The sequence below is a fragment of the Lupinus angustifolius genome, chromosome LG06 (genome assembly GCF_001865875.1).
Source record: "Lupinus angustifolius cultivar Tanjil chromosome LG06, LupAngTanjil_v1.0, whole genome shotgun sequence".
NCBI lineage: Eukaryota > Viridiplantae > Streptophyta > Magnoliopsida > Fabales > Fabaceae > Lupinus > Lupinus angustifolius.
This window is the reverse complement of record NC_032014.1, coordinates 27,871,758-27,878,645: the sequence shown is the minus strand read 5'-3', so window position 1 is coordinate 27,878,645 and position 6,888 is coordinate 27,871,758.

The window sequence follows — 6,888 nt, the reverse complement described above, 5'->3', positions numbered from 1 at the left end:
TATATATATGAACTGCTTTTCATATCTTAGTGTAATATTCTGAGTAAGTCCACGCCATCAATGAATTATATTCATTAGATGTCTTACTCTCTCTATTTCTCTTCTTTTCTATTGCTTGCTTTTCGGACGTGTGCTCGTCAGATAGACAACTTTGCTCGGATTTGGAGATACCCGCCCGTGATGTTCCTGGATGGGGCATGAGGAATTGAGGAGAGGCAGTACCCTAGCTTTGGAGTTAGCCACTAGGAGTTGCTTATCATTTTGTAACTTTTGAAACACTAACGGCTTCAGCTTGTTCATGTCTTTGTTTAGTGTCTTTTGGCGATGATTAATATTTCCGCCCTTTCTTGTTGAATGAATATGTATATTAAGTACTTATGATCTTTTATATCTATGAAGATGTATATTCAGGAAATGTTGTATCATATCAGTTACCGTTAGGTAACCGGTTTTGATTTTCGCGTTATATGTTACTTAAAGTGATGTCCCGGAAAAGAAAGTTTTTTAAAAAGGAAACAATTTTATATCACCAATTCAAAAAAAAAATTTACTCACTTTTCCGCGTAATAAATAAAGAGTATTTTTCGGGGCGTTACAATAGGAATTATCCTTTCCTCCCTATGACAATTGCCACCCCCCAAGTTCCCAATCATTGCCTGCCTATTCTGACCTCAATGTCCCCCTTATATTCATCGCCTGAATTGTGTTCCCCCTCCTTTATGATGTCACGTGTGTAGTTAGTTACTACCATGTGCAATAGATTCCCCTTCTTCATTTGTTACCATTTTACCCATATCCTTCTTCCTTTTTCTCTGGTATACTCTCTTGATTGGTGGTCCATCAATACCCTCCCAACGAGCAATACCTTGTCCTCAAGGTGGAAATCCGGGAAGGTGGACCGGAGCAAATCAAATTCTTCCCACGTGTTGTCATGGGCTGGAAGGTCAGTCCATTGGATTAAGACCTTCGTTTGACCATTCAACAAATTTTGACGCCCCAACACTTTGTCGGGAACCACTAACAACTCCCATTCTTCTATCAATCCAACATGAAGTTGTTGGCTCGACACACTAGATGGAGGAGCAGAATTTAGTTGGGACACATGGAAGACGGGGTGTACCTGTGGCAACACGAGTTTATAAGTGACAACCCCAATCCGCTCCAAAATTGTAAATGGTCAATAGAAATGCGGACTTAGTTTTTCATTGACCTTTAGAGTTAAAGAACGCAACTTGTATGGTTGCCCATTTAAATAGACAATGTCATCCACCTGATACTCCACTTCACGCTGCTTCTTAACAGTTTGGTCACACATCCGTTGTTGCGCCTTAGCCAAACTAGCCTTTAGCTCATCAAGTATCATGTCACGTTCAATCAGCAGTGTATCCACAACAGCTACACGTGTACTCTCTTTACGAAACGAAATGATCGTAGGAGGGTCCCGGCCATATAATGTTTTGAACGGACACATATTAATAGAAGCATTATAAGAGCAATTAAACCATAACTCTACCCATGCTAACCATTTTGGCCATTGTCGTGGGTGCTCAGTCACAAAACAACGCAAATAAGTTTCCGAAGTGTGATTAATGACCTCCGTCTGGCCATCCGTTTGAGGATGGTACGTGAAACTGAAACGCAACTTGGTACCTGCCAACCGAAACAGCTTCTGTCAAAATAAACTGAGAAAAATTCGGTCATGATCAGAAACAATCGAACTAGGAAAACCATGTGAACGAATTACCTCTTTGACAAAGACACGGAAAACCTCCTTAGATGTGTAAGGATGAAGTAACGGAATAAAGTGAGCAAACTTACTCAATCTATCCACTACCATCATGATTGTATCACCACTTTTTGTCTTAGGTAATCCACCAATGAAGTCCATGGAGATGTCTTCCCAAACATGGTTGGGATTTGGAAGATGTTGAATAAGACCGGCTGGTTTCAAGGCCTGATACTTATTTTGTTGACACACTAAGCAATCAACCACGAATTTTACTATGTCTTAATGCATACCCTTCCAATGAAAAACCAAAGCCAACCGTTTATAAGTTCTGGCCACCCTTGAGTGCCCTCCTCATGAAGAGGCGTGGAATGCCTCTAAGAGCAACAGAATACGGGCAGATTGGGTTGGTAAAACCAAGCATCCTTTATACCAAAGGCATCCATTGTAGACGGAATATAAGGGATGAGATTTGGGATCTAGAACGACTTCCTGCATGAGTTGTTTCAACTTGTCATCTACCAAAACTTCCTCAACCAATTCTATTAAATCAACATTGGACACCAAAGAAGTGGATTTATATTCCATGACTCTGGATAAAGCATCCACCACCCTATTTTCAAAACCCGACTTGTAATGGATCTCAAGGTCAAAGCCCATTAATTTGGTAACCTATTTTGTTGATCACCTACCAATATGGGTTGCTCCAACAAGAACTTCAGACTTTTTTGATATGTTCGAATAATAAAATGGTGCCCCACCAAATATTGGCGCCATTTCTACACCGCAAAAACGATTGCCATTAGCTCCCTTTCATACACCGATTTCAATTTTGCACGTTCAGAAAGAGCGTGACTCACAAAGCCTAAGGGCCTGCCTTGCTGCATAAGGACATCGCCTATACCAATTCCCGATGCATCTGTTTCAATTTTGACAAGTAGATTGAAATTCGATAAAGCCAAGGTTGGTAAACAAACCATGGCCCGTTTCAAGTTGTCGAAGGCCTCCTGAGCTTCCGTGGACCAGAGGAACTTGTTTCTCTTCAATAAAGGGTCGAGCCATAATACCATAGCTTTTGACAAAATGCCAATAATATCCCGTAAGACCAAGAAAACCACGCAACCCTTGAATATCTCTCGGTGCAGGTCATTGTTGCATTGTAGAGACCTTGTTAGGATCAACTTGAATACCATTTCCTAAAATTAAATGTCCCAAATAATCCAATTGGACAGCCACAAAAAAACATTTTTTATAATTAACCCACAACCTGTGCTCCCAAAGCGTTTGAAGCACCCTTTCCAAGTGTTGAAGATGAGTGTCCATGTCAATGTTGTATACCAAGATGTCGTCGAAAAAGACTAATACAAAATTCCTCAAGTATGGCCGAAAAAAATCATTCATCGGTGCTTGAAAAGTTGATGGTGCATTAGTGAGCCCAAACGACATCACCATATACTCATAGTGACCTTCGTGAGTTCTAAAGGTCGTCTTTGGAATATATTCTTCCTTCATCTGAATCTGATAATACCCTGATTTGAGGTCCAATTTAGAGAAAAGGGTCGCACCTCCTAACTCATCCAACAACTCTTCTATGATGGGAATTAAGAATTTGTTAGGCACAATAATAGTATTTGGAGTCGTATAATCCACACAAAACCTCCATCCACCATCCTTCTTTTTTACCAAGATTAATGGGCTTGAAAACTGGCTCACGCTAGGTCTAATCATCCCGACTCTTAGCATATCTTTCACAAATTTCCCAATCTCCTCTTTGTAACTATGAGGATGTTTATAAGGTCGTATATTGGGAATTTTTGCCTCGTCCTTCAACACAATAGCATGATCACAGGACCTTTGAGGAGGCAGGCCCTTAGGGTCTTGAAATACATCCTCAAAGTTCTAGATAAGAGGTTGTATACTTCCATTAATGTTCAGCTCGGTAGAGCACATCATACTCATCATACCAAACTCCACATAATAAGCTTCTGCCTCATTACGCATCTTCTTCATGATATCTTTAACTGAGGCCGTTGTTCTGGACAATGAAGGATCTCCCCTCACTTTGATGATCTCCCCTCACTTCGATGATCTCCCCCTTATCTTGACTTTCCAGTAGATAATGCCCCAAGTCAACAGTAAATTTGTCGAGGCTTTTCAACCATTCATACCCCAAGATAACATCCACCCCTACTAACTCAAACAAGTAAAAATCATACACTACCTATAATGTTGGAAGTTGAAGTTCCACACTGATAAGTGTCAAATATACCTAAAATTCATACACTTTTATGGCACTTATCTTAAGCATAATTGAGAAAAACCAACTTAAAATAATATTTTTTGTATAAAATATCATAATCTTGTATATTTGTATGTGTATTTCTTATTTATGTATTTTGTAGGATTTAGAATGAAGAAAACAAGAGAAAAGAGACTCATGGTCAAAAAGACAAAGAAGTCAAAAACCAAGGTGCTCAACCAGGCTGCTAAGCGTGGACAACCCCGCTAAGTTGACCTGGACACCAGCCTGACCTAGACAAAGCTGCTCAAGCAAGCAGCTGAGCGGACCTGCTTGACCGCTCAGCCTGGGACCAGACTAGTCTTGGCACGGTCAGAATTCAGCTTGACACGGTCAGACACAAGCTTGACACATGCCCAAGCTGCTGAACAAGCAGCTTAGCGGAGAACCAGACTCCTGACCAGATTAGCAAGCACCAGGCCATGTCCCTGTCAGCACGGTCAAAGCTGCTGAACAAGCAGCTTAGCAGTGAGACAGGCGTGCTAAGCGGTGTGCACCCAGACTTGACTTAACCATCAAGCAAACCATGAAGTCACCAATGACCTCACCTCAAGTAGCCCACCATAGGATTTTCAGAGTAGCTCACAATAGTTGGTTTCATAGCTCACAACTAGCTTTGATGAGTCAAGCAAAAGGAGGTGACTAAGCTACTTGATCAAGGTACCAAACTCATGCTGAAGGATTTGGTCAGCTGCTTAGCGGGGCTGACAAGCAGCTCAACGGTCCAGAAAGAATTTCTATAAATAGGTACATTCCATTCAAGCAAAAAGGAATCCATTCCATATCAAATTCACATATCTCTCATTAGAAATTCTTCTCTAAAATTCTCTCTTCTTGTTCTTAGTGCTTTATTTCAAGTAAGTTTGTAATTTTAGTTTAGAATTCAAGAGGAGAAAATGAGAAGGCAAATGAGATGCAAAAATCAATTTTGTAATCTCATTTGGAACTCAAAGCATTCAATCCTTGGATGGATGGCTCATGCTCCTAACAATTTCTTTTGAATATGGTTATGTATTTCTACTTCTTCTTATATTCTAAAAGAATTGAATTTTAATCATTCAAGTTGGTGCTTTGATAAATTTTACTTGTTTGAGAAATTATTAATGCTCTTTTTAGATTGATAACCTAAAAATTGATTTCAAGTCATAAAATCACTTGTCTCAAACACTTAACAAATAAACTAAGAAGTGGTTGTACTACTTAGTTTATTTGCCAAGTTAAGCATATTTTTCTTAAGATCTTATATTTATTATTACTTCAATATTAGAGTAGTCAAGATTAGGGTGTGACAACCTAGTCTCTTTGTGGACGTAATATTGTTTAGTAATAAATATAAATGATTATCATTCTACTATTTTAGGACACACTAAAATGAGGATTTTAGAACTTGGTGTTTGAAGTTAATCAAAGTAAAACATAAGAACTTATCTAAGTAGTTCAAATCCATAAGAAGTTGAGAAATATTTTCATCATTCAAAATGATCTTGTTTCCTCAAGAATTTGTAAATATTTAGTTTATGTTTCTTATCAATTGTTTATATTCAAAAAAAAAAACCACCAAATATGTTTAACTCATTATTTGTGCATTGACATATTCATATGATTCATTCTATTAGGCAATTCCTTGTGGTTCGACATAACCCTATAATATACTACAATTGAATCTTGAAAGAGGTGTAAATTGTAAAATAGTAAAGTGTTATCAATAAATTTATTTGTTGAAAACACCATTTAATAAAAAAAAGTGATGAAATTAACTTACTAACTTTTATTTTATTGTTATTTACTTTCCGCAATTTTTTATTCTTTAATACCAATTATTCTTTAATACCAACATTCCTTAAGGAAGAATTTGGTTTGTTAATAAAATGAACCCGAAAGGGAGTAAATAAATAAATATCACTTAAATTTATTATTTTTTTGTTTCTAACAACTAACTATTCATCACTTTTGTACATTAGAATCTCATTAAATCGGTGTTGGAATTTATTCCACAAAACCGAGATGGTATTCAAATGTACTTAATAATTATGTAATAAGGGATTACTTCGATACCATTATATCAGCATTAGAATTCTAACAAAGTCGAGATGGGACAAAGAAGGAATAACTCATTAACATGATTATTAAGAAGTAAGTTGTAACTAGAATATTCTTGAAACCATTATATCAGCGTTGGAATTTATTTCAACAAAGCCGAGATGGCGAACAAAGAATAAAATCGAGTTCATTTACTTAATCAAATAAAAAGAACACACCAAAAATGAGAGTAATAACCTTTCAACACACACCCTGCAAACCCCCTGGCTCCCGAGACGCTGACCATTCCCCACCTCAACATAATAACCATGTGTGTTTTCAGTAGGGATCTTCGACGCCTCAACTATGCCAGGTGCTAAAAAATTGTGTGATGCTCCCTAGTCCACCATTACAATAACTCTTTTATTTTTAATGGTCCCCCACAACTTCAATGAATTTTTTGATGTCATGCCTGCAATGCTACTAACATTCAGTTGTAGATTTAACTCACCGAAAATTTCTTCTGCCGTCTCTTCCTCTTCTTCGTTTTCCTCCTTTTAACCTAACAAAATGATGTGGAGTTGTTTGTTGCGACAGATGTGCCCTAGAAAATACTTCTCATCGCAGCGGAAACACAAACTTTCCCTCCTCTTCTCATTTTCTTCTTCCTTGGTTAGCCTCCTGAACCCTATTCCCCATCGATTTCTCCCTTGATTTTCATTTTCGTGAACATGATTTCCTCCCCTCACCTCCGTGTTCTCTAATTTCCCTAGGTTTGATTTTTGTGTTTCTCTGTGACCAAATGTCACGTGATTTTCAGGGGGGCCTCTTTTAGGTCTTTGGC